A 13310-nucleotide genomic window follows, 5' to 3' on the forward strand; every position below is an offset into this window, starting at 1 on the left:
TGTGACAGCTCAGGGGCACCCACTTCGGTCTAGACTGTCACACCACCTTCCTCATCACTGCCGTCTCTGCCACACCCTTTGGAACTGTTGTTCACTTTGTGTTTTTCTTAAATTACTCACAAGTTTTAACAAATGTCTTTTAAAATAAACCTATATTAGCCCCATTGGTGGATAATCAATGTCACAGGTCTTTAAGAAAAGGCACGAGTATAAGGAAATTCAGCAAAAACAGAAGAGAGTTGTTAAATCTCAAAGTCAGAGACCTTAGCTGTGGCCTGTGGCCCGGATGGGCTCTCGAGCCTTGGGGAAGCCACCTGGCCCCCGGGGCTCCACTGTGGAGTCCAGCCCACCCATGAGGCCCCCCAGCCTCCCTGGGTTTCCGGAGGCCCGGCCTGCTCACAGGGTTGTCAGCCCTCTTCCCTCTCCAAAGTCCAGGCTCTCTCAGGGCCTGGTCCCAGGACCTATTCTGTGACCAGGGTCCAGCCTGGGGGAGGAAACCCACGGCAGTCCTGTCCCGAGGGCCTCACCCCTGGGTTCCCAGGGGCCTCTGCTACTGCCCAGAGAGGAGGCAAGGGCCTGGGTATCAGATGGGCACAAGGCCACACCGCTGGCCACATTCCCAGCATTTCCTCTGTAATTAGAACTAGAGGCTGCTGCCGGATGGAGCTCAGAGCCCAAAGTCCATTCGCACTTTGTTTAAAAATGAGATCATTGGAACAACTATTACACGTATTGTAAAACTCAACAGGAAACAACAAGGTTGGTGAGGATGATAAGGACTGGAAACTCGTGTGCCTCAAGCGTGGGAATGTGAAATGATGCAGCACGGTGGTGAACAGAATGGAGAGTCTTCAGACCTGAAGCACAGATACGTCACTTGGCCCACAAAATCCACATCTGGGCACACACACAATCACTGGAACAAAGTTTCAAAGGGGCATTTGCACACTCATGTTCACAGCAATTTTCAGAACAGCCAAAAAGCACCAAGTGCCCATGGACAGAAGAGTAGGTAAACAAAATATTACTTATCCATACCAGGGAATATCGTTTAGCTTTAAAAAGGAAGAAAACTCTGACACATGCTCCAACTTGGATGAGCCTTCGAGACATTATTATAAGAGGGAAAAAAAGCCAGATACAGAAGAACCAGTGCTGTCTGAGTCCACCTACACATGACCCCTAGAGAGGTCACACTTAGGAAGCAGAATGGTGGCTGCCATGGGCTGTGAGTGTGGAGGCTGCAGAAGAGTGATTTAGTGATATGTAGTCTGGGCTGATTAAACAGGCCTGGAATTGACAATGGTGCTCATTGCCCAACAATGTAAATGCACTTAATGCCCCTGAAAAAAAAATGTCTAAAATGCTGTTGTTCCTTTAAAATTGGCTAGAATGGTAAGTTTTACATATTTTACACAAAGCTGAGTAATTTGTTATTAGGAAGGCATTAAAGTTGAACTTCTGTGTTATTCCACTCTGTTGCTATAACACAGATACCCAAGTGAAGCAATTTAAAAGGAGGCCAATTCTTCAGTGGCCTCTGACCTCAGAGGGTGCAGTTCATGGTCAGCAGACTCCTCTGCTTTCAGGTCTGTGGTGAGCAGAGTGTCCTTGGAGGAGGATGTAGCAGACCAAAATTGCTCCATGGAGTCTGCACAGCAAGAGCCAGGGGCCAGCCTTACAACAAAGCCCTTCCCCAGACTCATATAGGATGAACCTGTCCATGGATGGGACCATTGATGAGGTCAGAGGCCCCCTGATTCAATCACTTCCCCAAGGCCACACCTCGGACCACCGATGCCTGGGGTCCAAGCCTTCAGCACTTAAGCGGTATGTCTGGGGGACATTTCAGACCCAGATCCTGACCCACACCGATGCCAGATCCAGGCTGTCTCCTTGAGCACATTAGGACTGACATTGTACTGGGAAGAAAATAACTTCCACTAGACGATTTGGTGTTACTGAAGGTCCCATTCCAATTTCTCCAAAATCACCAGTAACATATTTACCAAATGGTAGGTAAGCACTCCGATGTCTCATACATTCACTACACAGATGAGGACAACAATGCCAGATGTCACAGGGACAATCAAAAGAGTGGCCAGTGAATTTCCCCAAAGTCACCCTCAGTAACTGGTGCTCTTGATCCCTGATTTAGCTTCCAGCCCCTTAACCCAGACTTCCTTCTTCCCCTGCCTCTTTTCTTTCCCTTTGGTTTCTAAGACAGTGAACTTTGGTTCTCTTTCTCCTTGTTTTCCTTTCTTTACTTTTTGTAATATTTTTTAAAGTATTGGCCATTATTTTTTAGAGCTGTTTTAGGCTTACGGACATGTAGAGCTTTCCCTCCCCAGCTTAGTCATCATCAGTGTCTCACATGTCTGGGTACAGTTGGTGATCTGATATCAACACAATTCATAGTTCACTTTAGGGTCCATTCTGTTGGTTTTGACAATTGTACAGTGACTTGTATCTACACAATTACACTTCCCTGCCCTAAACATCCTGCGCATTTCTCTTTTTTCACCCAAGTTTAGAGTCCTCAAAGTTCTGACCACTCCTGTTTTGTCCCTGCTCTGTTCTCTCTTGGGTGTCACTTCTGTCCCTGAGTTTTTTGGGCTCATTTCCATTCTTGCAGCTCTAGGGGTGACTCCTCACTGCCCCTCAGCCCACCCCACTAGGGGATGGAAGAAAGCCCAACCCAGCCACCGATTCCTCCTAATGACAAGCCATCCTCCTGTCGCCATATCACTTCAGAGTCAACTCCAACTCTCCTTCATCCTCTGCAGCAGAGGCCTTGAAGGAGGGGAGAGCATCAAGTTGGAATCATGTCTGAGGGAGCTCAGACTCTGCCTGCAAGGATCTGTCCTCAAGTCCTCTGACCTATGCCTGGAGAGCCGGCAGCCCCTTCACAGAAGAGGAGCTTCCTTGTAGTCACCCAGGGAGATCTCTCTCTTTCCATCCCAAAAAGGTTCTCTCTTCTCTGCCCTTCTGGTCTCTTTGATCTCTCTCTTCTCTGACCCAGGTCTTGGCATGGATGGGAAGAAAGTTAGGGTGGGACCAGATTTGCTGATCAGCAGCAGAGGATCAAGCTTGTTCTCCAAGGTCAGAATCAAAGAATTTGCTACAGGTTTCTTTGAAATGTAAGCTCATCATTTAATAAAAATGTGTTGAACAAGGCTAAGGATGATGAGTATCTGCTCTGAAGTCAGTCACTGCAGAGGTGGGGAGAAATCTATATAAGTGAGGAGGAGACTTCAGTGTGGTGTGTGTGGTCCTAGAAGCTGGAGAATACAGAGGACAGAGTTGGACTAGAATCAAGTCCAGGTGTGAGAGACAGGAAATGGACCACAGTGACATCACAAGTAGGGATCATTTTTGTCAACTCAAAGTGCAGAGTGGACAGTGCAGGGTGGTTAAGGGCACTCTGCAAAGCCAGCAGGCACTGAACTCCTTTTGCCACCACCCTCTGCACTCTTCATTGGTCACTTTCATTGACTGCTGCACATCCAGACACCTGAGCAACAGAGAGGGTGACTTGACAGCATGAGCCAAGTGGGACTGTCCCACTAAAGGAGAAGATAAGCACTTTCCTGAAAGCATCACCCCAAAGACCTCGGCTCATGTCCCAGGGCCATCCAAGGTGCAAGGCAGCCTGGGAAAGTGACCCCAATGCTGTCTGAGTAAAATTGGAAGGAAGACTGGGTACAAGTCAGCCACTGTGTCACATCAGCCCCAGTGTGAGGCCACAAGGAGATGCATCTTGCCAACCACTAACCCTGACTTGTCAGCAGGGGACTGAGCCACCTCAGGGCACAGCTCCCACCCAGCCGAGCCTTCAGATCCGTGCAGACCCACTGCCACCTGACTGCAACCTCACAACAGTCCCTGGGCCAGAGCTACCCAGCCCACGCTAGATACCAGTCTTAGTCTGTTCAACCTGCCGTAACAAAAGTACCACAGGCCAGGTACTTATCCTCAGAGAGGAATTACTTCTCACTGTTCTAGAGGCCAGGAAGCCTAAGATCAAGGGGCTGGCAGTGCTGGTGAGGCGCCACTTCATTCCCAAATGTCAGAAAGCACATGAGAACATTCTAGGGCCTCTCTATGAGGGCACCAACTCCAGTGATGAGGGTCCCACCATACGACCCAATCACCTCCCAAAGGCCTCTCCTCCTACTAGGAGAAGATTGAAGGCTAGGATTTCAACAGAGTGTCTGTGAGGGGACACAGGCATTCAGATGGTAGTGCTTATACCCCTGAGAAATAGTGAGATCAGGAGTGATCCTTGATGTTTTAATTAAGTTTGGGAATAATTTGTTAAGCAGCCACAGATAACTAATATGAAAAACGAGAAAGAAGCTATGGAAGGAATATGGGTTGGCAGCTGGCCACATCCACCACTTTCTTTTAGAGCTACAGTGCAGAGAAGGCTCAGCAAGGTGAGTTGCCCAAGAATCAGCTGCTCACCAGGCCCAGGATGAAGAGGCAGCAGAAGAGTCCTTCCAGAGCAGGAGAATCAGCAGGCAGGGTGGGATGTGGCCAGAGAAAGTGTGGCTGCTCTCATCTTGCCTCAATCTGCCAGTGGCCTCAAGGGCAAGGGAAGTATGTGCTGGGGAAAGAAGAGAGAGGAACTGGGGGTGCATGCAGAGCTAGGCCCTAAGTAAAGGTCCTTGACAGTCTTGATAAGAACCTTAGATACCTCACAGGTGTGGAAGCCAGGGGCAGCATTTAGGAGTGAATAGTTATGATCAAATATATTTGACAAAGATCACCGTGGCAGCAGGGAGAAACATAAAACAGATGCAAACCTCCTAGAGAATCTCTAAGAAGATGCTGTTTATACAACTGGGTGCACGGGATCTGGTGACCATACGGCTTTTGTACCTTGGGTTTTGTGGAGGTTGTGGATCTTTTCAAAACAGCAGAGTACTTCACATCCTTCTATCCAAAATCCAAGTGTGCATCTTAGGCTGGGTCCCTGCCCAGCTGAGCTTCTTCACACTCTGCCATTCGGGCCACACTTGCTGCAGGTCCCTCTGAGTCCAGAGCCATGCTAGCCCCAGGAACAACCTGGGCAACCATCCTACAAATTGCCTGGGACACAAATGTGAGCCTGGTGCCCTTCCCTGATGATCTCATCCTCCCTGAAAACTGGAAGGAACAAGATGGCTGTGGGCTGAGTGACCTGGTCCACAGGCAAGGGGACAAAATGGAGATGGTTTATAATGGGTGCAGAGCCAAGGTTGGATCCAGATTGCCAGTCCAGCCCTGCTCTATTTGGAAATGAAACATTCAGAGATCACACTCAGTGCTCTGGTAAAGATAAGAGATGAGAAACTCCAATGAGAGACAAACTGAATGACCAAAGTAAGGGCAAGGATTATTCCCACAGAATGGCTTTCAGCTTCTCTTCCCCGCTTCCACTCCTGAGTCTCCAGTTCATCCTCCTGCTCTTCCGTCTTGGACATGCCATAAGTTGGCTCAAGAAGACAGGTATAACTTTCTGTATATTATTTCATTTTACCCTCAGAACTGCTCAGGAAATGGGAACAACTAGCACTTGGTTTGTCACCTGTGTACATTGCTTTGATTAAGAAGAAGCTGAGGATCTAGCACTGATGGCAGTGGGATCTGTGGAGACGAATGAGCAATGGCTCAGCCTTGAGACGTCTGGGCTGAGTGGGGAGACAGAACTAGGTCTTGATCATGCCTGATGACAAGCCCCTCCCTGGGTAAGTGCCTGTCTCAGGCGCACTGAAGGGGACCATTTAGACTACATCATAGGGGGTGCCAGGAGAATGGATAACCCCCCATTATCCAAAACCCTTGAATTGGGTTTTGAAGGATGAGTACAAAAGTTGACTAGAATGAAACATATTGAAGCCCAAGAAGATGAGCATGAGCCTAGCCCAGGAGCAGAAATAAATGGAATGTTGGGGAACCTGAGAATTTTGGCATTGCCAGGGAAAGGTGGTAAAAGACCAGGCTGGAAAGGCAAGCTGATCTCTGAAGGGTTTGAGTGTAGCTCAGTGGCTAAGGCACCGAGGGCACCAGAGCTCCAAGCTCTGGGTTTACCACTGGACTTCCGCTCATGATGCCCACCACAGCCCCTCCTCACGATCTGGGTCTTATCTCATCTTGTGATCATATGCACAGCAGGGGAAGAAAACCGTATGTGTCACTGGAGATGCAGACTGTCCCTTCTAGGAGCCACTGGCGTCCTAGGCTAGACAGGAGGTGACTAGACTGCAAAGCCAGGAGACATTTAATCTGGGCCAAATCTATTTGATCATGAGAGTGATTTATCACAAAAACAAACCACCACCTGGACAAGGGTGTGGCTGTCTGGGAGTGGATGTATCCAGGCTGTCCTGCGTCTGCTGTCTCACTTGAGCTCACACTGTACTCCAACGTTTCAGAGCACCCTCGAGTGCCATAGCACAGCTTAGGAGAAGATCCCCACCTTTCTGACCATCGCACCCAGGGGCAGCACCTGGCAACCAGAAAGGCCTGGGGTCCATGGAAACAGTCACCACTTCCTCAGGCTCTTCTGCTGTGACTGGATCTCACACAGGGTGGCCTCACCAAGAGGCCCTGGATGTCCCATGGAGTCACTGGGCATCACCAGGACTGCAGGAATTATTTATCACCTGCAACTTCCCGGCCCACAAGAAGAGGGAAGCCTAGAAAATACTGAGGCTCCCACGCTTCAAGGAACTCCCTGCCTAAATATTATTCTGCACTAATTCCAGCTCCGGGCCACCACTCTGCCTGGGGGAGGAAGCCCCTCCATCCCGCCTTCCCCTCTAGCCCTCTTGGTGGCATGCACCCCGCCAAAGAGCATGCAGATCCCAGAGCCCCTGGGCAAGCTGAAGACACAAAACTGCAGGCTGCTCTGTAACCTAAGTACTTTCCGCCCCAGCACGTGCATCAAGGGGGATGGATGGTGGCGTCCAAACAGTCTTATGTTGTGTTATTGTAGCCTCCCCTCTTCCTATTTATTACTCCACTTGAAGTAATCTTTGGTGTCCACTGATAAAGCAGCTGGCCCTCAACCCATAGGCAAACAATTCCTTCCTCTTCTCAGGCACTTACCTTCCCCAGGAGTCAAAGAAGAACCATATATAGTGTCTTTCTGGTGTCTGATACCCCCCTTTTGACATAAGGGAGACACCAAGGGTTTTAGGTTGGGTGAAGGAGCCAAGGTTTGCATCCTTTCAGATCCTGACAGATAGCTGTACGCTAGGGAGGGGCAGGCGGGCATCCCTAGCTGGGTGGAGAAAGGGCATGAAGGCTGGAGATGGGTCCTCATATCTTTGCCACCATTCAGCACTGGGAAGCACAAGGGCAGCAAGACTGGTTCCTAGGGCTGGTCCTTCATGGACACCCTTAGAGTACTCTTTTCCCAGCAACTAAGTATCATGTCGTGGTGATGCTAGGAAATCTGTGTGGCACTGTGTTGAGGCAGAGCTTTCAAAACCTGCAACATCCTCCTGGGATGAGCTCATAAGGTAAGGCAAGTTAAGAACAGCTCTGGCTTAAGATGAGAAAATAGACTATCAAATGTGCTCACTGAAGGTCACAGTGCTGGCCAGTAAGAAAGAGGGGTTAAGCAGCAGCATACACTTACAGTCCCAGCTCTCTAGGAGGCTGAGGCAGGAAGATGAAAAGGGTCACTACAGGCAGGTAAGGCAATTGTGAGGGCCAGAGCTTGTGCCATCTCCATGGAAACTTCAAGGGGCAAAACACAGCACCCAACATGGCAGAGGCGCCATCAAGCCTCAAAGGCAAATGTGCAGGAAGAACAAAGACAATAAATCATGTCCCAGCTGCTGGAATTCCAGGAAGAGTGTTGACATCTACAACCACTGTCTATCCCAAGAAGCATGACCTCACTCTCTGTGCCTCCAAATTCTTCAGGGCAAAACCTCCCCCCTTCCCATTTAAAGATTTTGTTCTCACCTTGCTCCCTGCTGAGTTCCCTTTTCCCAGACTCAGCCCACGTGTGCACTCCCAAGAGTGAATAAACAACCTCTTACTCGCAGGAGGCCCTATCATGAGTGGTCTCTCTGCTACCCCCCCCCCATTACAGAAAGTTCAAGCCCACACTGAGCTACTAAGAGACTTACCAAGACCAGGTCTCAACATTTTAAAAGATTAAAAGGGCTGGGGACCTTTTCTTCCTATTTCAAATTATCAATTATTCATCTTAATCATTTTAAACCTTATTTACACTTTCAGTTTCTCACACTAGAGAGACTATTCAGTATTTACACATGTGTGTCCTATTTATTTCACTTAAGAGTATGGCCTCGATATGCATCCATTTAGCTATAAGTGACTCTAGTTTCTCATTCTTTATAGGGGAAGTGGGAGGGGAAGGGGAAAGGAAAGAAGGGAAAGGAAAAATTATGAGAAAAGAAAAAAACGGAAACAAAGTCTATATAAATAGGGAAGGGTGGAGGGGTGAAGGGATCACAGGGAATGGGAAAAGAAATAAGAACCAAGATGCATCATGTAAAGGTACAAACACCCAATGACAAATGTAACCATAACGTATTGTATACCTAAAATGCACCAATAAAAGAATTTGAGTAAAAAAAAAAAGGGGGTAGGGATGCAGCTCAGTGCAGAGGCCCCGGGTTCAATCCCTAACACCAAAAAATGGCGCGAATAAGAGCCCAGGCTTCCTAATGTTTAACCCACTGCTTTGGTTGTTTACTCCCTGAGGATAACTGGGGAGTCCCCACATTACCCCCACCCACCTTGAACAGTACAGTGCCTGAATGGGAGGAGCGGAGTGGCCCAACATTCCACACAGCTGTGTCCTACATCTCTGCTGAAGGCACACAGCAATAACAATACATTCTAAACTCACCACAACACAGTCTTTGCAACCCAACTGGGGTTAATTCAAGTCCAGAGCATTTTCTCTCATAAGAAATGTGCTGTGCTTCTAGCTTTTCTTCCTGATCTTACCAAAAAGAACAGAATGAAAGCAAGACTCAGACAAACATCTATCAGAAAGTTTCCAGGATCCCAGAACACTGGCTGTTAGTCTATTTTTCTAAAGTAAAAACCCAGGAAGCTGTGGAATCTTGAAGAAAAAAGCCAGGAGACCTGGATGCCATGTTCCGCTGTTACTCCATGAAGCAGCTTTATAACTCTGGGTGAATCTCTTGTGATCTGAACCTTAGCTCCCTTATCTGAAAGGGGATTAAGGGCCTCCTCATCTACCTTGCAGGATGGCCGTGATGGGCAGATTAGATGCCACCTACACACATAAGCCCCTTCTAGGTTTACAAAGTGATGGAGATGGCTATGGGAATGGCAGGCCCCCAGGGCCATAGCTTCTGCTGGTTCTAGGGCTCCACAAACAGCTCTGTCCTCTGTTTGCTCTACTTATCCTGCAAAGGGGGAGAGGAGAGCAGCAGGTATTTCACAAGGATGAGAATCCTGTCTGGCTAACATTCGATTCTTCAAGTCTCTCCCCCACATTCCCTTCATTCAGTCCCCCAAAGGAATTCTGTAATCCTATCTCATCACCCATCCCACTAACAGAAATAGATAATTCTAGTGCCACAGATAACCTGTTTGATTCCCATCCTCAGGGAAGAGAGGCCATTACTGTGTTCCTGCAGCCAGATTCCTGCTTATCTTCTCTAGAAGACAAGGAAAGACAGGACCTGGAGCTTCCTCCAGGACTGGAAAGGGACAGAGAGCTAGGACCCCATGTAGAAGTTCTCCCTCCCCAGTGACTCCCTGGGAAGTGGTAGGCCCTTGGGGGAATCACACTGCGGCAAAGCTTGGCCAAGAAATGGCAGAGTGCATCAGTGGTCATCCCGTGGACCAGGGGCCTTATGTGAATGCTCTGGATGGATGTGCACAAGATTGGGGAGGAAAGGGCATTCCGAGGGGTCTGAGACTGAATTTCCCACCACCTTGGCAGGATGGCTATAATAGCATATAAAATCTAATTTAATTTAAAATAAGACATGACACGTGATCTTTCTTATGCCCTACCATGTGGTATAGAATTCACATACCTGGTATCCTTCTTGGACATTCTGGCAGATATCTCTGGTTTCTTTGGCTGGTCCAGAATTTGGAAGAAACAATTCTAAAGATCAGCACAAGCCCTCCCTCATTTTTTTTGTGGTGCTGGGGATTGAACTCAGGACCTTATACTTTTGAGGCAAGCGCAATGCCATTGAGCTAAATCCCTGGCCCAGCACAAGCCCTCTCTGAAACCACCTTCCATTCCCATCCCAGAGAGCACTTACCCTGGGAAATAGCAGCCCAGCAAATATTTCCTCTACAATCCGAAACTCAAGCTATGGGATGCCCACCCCCTATATCCCCTACTTCTCAACACACCTTGAGTAAAAAAGAATGTTTTATCTTACTGATATCAAAAAAAGGAGCATACCATGAACACATGGAGAAATAGATACTAAAACTTTATGACCAGCAAATACTGTCCAAGTTACTGGGCGGGGGGGGGGGGGACTAATGTTAAACCATTCTACCAAGGAAAGATCACAATTTTGGAAATAGGGATGTTATTGTCCTTATTTCACCCAGAGAATATTCAGGCCCAGAAATGTTAACTAACTTGCTGATTGCAAGGCAGTAAGTTACAGAGCTGGGGGTGAGAATCCAACTCTATCCTATTCTGCCAGAATCACAGTTCCCTGGAATTCTTCAGCGGCATGCTCCTGTTCTTCAGTGATGTGTGATGTGTGTGTGTGTGCACATGTGTGTGTTTGTGTGTGTTTGCACCACACAGCTGCCATGCTGATTGGAGAGTAGAGAATGCAGAGTTTGAAAGGTAACCATGGTCAGTATCTGTTTAGCACTAGAAGGAAAAACTCTAAGATCCAGTAGGCAGCTGCTAAAGTCTGGCTGAAATGTGCCCATCACTGATTTAATGTGGTAATCAGCTGGGACCATGGCAACAGGCCATGAGGTATTGACTGTTTCTTGCACTTTGATGTTCTTTGAATGTGTCAAAACCTCACTTCAGTACTCTGGAAAGTGTAACAGTGTCACTTGTCCAGCCCTATTTGCAGGAGCAAGTGGCAGGGAGAGGCCATCCTCACCTCGCAGTTAACACCAGGTTGGAAAGTGGTGGACTTTTCCCAAAGACAGCCAGTGGTCACCACCCTGGAGGTTCTGTCTCAGGATAAAATTCTGTACTGAGCCTGAGTGAGCAAAGATACAGAGCCCTCCTGTCTGAGCTCAGGCATACCACAGAGCTTGTGGAAACAGGAATCTTCTTCCACAGAGCAAGAAGGTAGGGCCCAGGCTCACCTCAGTCACACTTTACTCTAGGCTGGGTCCAGAAACAGCCTCTGCCATCCCTGCAGCAGCTGAAGCTCCACTGGGGCAGGAGTGGGCAAGAGGCTGAGTTGACGGTCAGGGTCTGGAACCAGTAAGTCACCTCGGCAGTCATGACAGCTATGGAGACAGAGGCTTAAATAGCAGAGGAGAAGTCCTTGGCCACAGGAGCCAACAATTTCCCTCCCATTTGAGCTCGAAGAAGAAGCTTCTGTGGCTCAGAAAGGGCTGCTTCTCCTTGCAAAGCAACAATCTCTGACTACTGGGAAGTAATTCCAGAAAGGAGCGACAGACATGGAGACAGTTTGGCTCCAAGCTAGGGAGATGACGTCAGCCATGCAGATAAATGCCAAAGATCCTATCACCCCTCAATGTTTTACTACCTCATAAAATGTTCCTGAGCTATTTCCCTCCACACAACTTCTGGTTGCTGTCCAGGGCACCTGGAAAATTACACTGAGAGGGTATCTTTCCAGTCCTCCCTGACCCAGAACCTAACCTCTTTTAAACTTAATCTAATTTCTTTCTACTCTATTAATCACTGCTAAGAGGAAAAACTCATTCCAGCACCAACATTGCATGCTGTGTGAAAGAACATGGAAAAAATCCTAAACTCTAAAGTTTTGGTGAGGAAACATGCCAGAGCTGGATAAGAAACACAGTACTGAGATTATTACAATCTGCATTTGCACCAAGTCATCAGTCAAGGCTAGCTAACAGGTACCTTTGTGTCCATTTTATAAATCCCAAGACTGAGATAATGACAGAACAGATTATCAGTTGCCCATGAGCATTCAGCAACACACTGTTGAATTAGTCCCCAAGGTCCCACCACCTTGTTCCCAAACACCATCATCATTATTTGCAGGAAAACAAGGTGAGATTCAAGACATAAAAAACAGTGGGGGCAAACAGCAAGTGTTCTCTCCAACCACTTAGCCCTTGTGTATCCTTTAGGAGGTCTTTGGAAGAAAAGGGATTTCCGTGGAATGGAGAGAATCAATCAAATCCAATCAAATATTCCATTCAATCCCAGCTGTGATTCCTTTCTACAGAATGCAATCTCCTTTCGTGAAGAGTGCTCGAAAGTATAAATGTTGGTTTTGTTGCTGCCACCAAGCTGTGAGTGCAGTCTTATAACTGTCATTTTCCAGATGAGGACCAAAAGCTGGGAGAAGATTCCTGCCCAATGCCCTGTGGTGAAGAAGCAGTGAAACCAGACCACCCAGCAACCCAGCCTTTCTAAAGCTAAGTCCAGAGCTCCTGGGCCTACATTTTAGAGGTTCTTACCAAGATGAGATTACTAGAGCTTGTGTCATTGGACAGCAAAGAAAATGTTTGTCAAAAGGAGGCTAAGTATGCACTGGAAAGCTGAATTTTAAAGCAGTGTTCACTCAAAAATGCCCCAAACTATTCACAATGCAAATGGAAGAAGGGCTCTAGGGTAGGGATCACCAGAGAGCTTGTTCTGGAGTGGCAAGGGTCTTGAAGATTTTCCTTGCCCAGCAAAGCCCTCAGGGCTGATGTCTTCCCAAGGCAGCCTTGGTCCCATGTGTCTACCAGGACCCTGCCTCCCAGAGTCTCCCTGGAAAGCCCTGGGTATTTTGGTCCTCCTGGATTCTGGAATCTGGTCCAGGGAGGTACAGATTTGGGTCCCATCTTCCCCTTGGGTCACTCAGACACCCAGACTCCTGCTTTCTGTCACATTCTACACTTAAAGAGCTGGGTGTCAGGAGGTTGAATTTAACTTAGGCTCCACCACAGCAAAATGGTCTTCACTGGCCAATGCAATCGTGAGCCCAGAGACTCACACCTTGGATCAAAAAATGGAAAGCCAGTGGGCAAGGAAATTGTGCTGTCATCCAAGGACAATAAAGTGTATGTGTTCCCAGATGTCGGTCCTCCCACTTCATCAACACCTAGACCATTCTGGTGAGAGAAGCTTTTCTCTAGCAAAGTGAGAAGGCATC

This window comes from Heterocephalus glaber, unplaced genomic scaffold, assembly GCF_053883595.1.
Source record: "Heterocephalus glaber isolate CG9 unplaced genomic scaffold, H.glaber_assembly_v1.0 deba00001719, whole genome shotgun sequence".
Classification (NCBI taxonomy): domain Eukaryota; kingdom Metazoa; phylum Chordata; class Mammalia; order Rodentia; family Bathyergidae; genus Heterocephalus; species Heterocephalus glaber.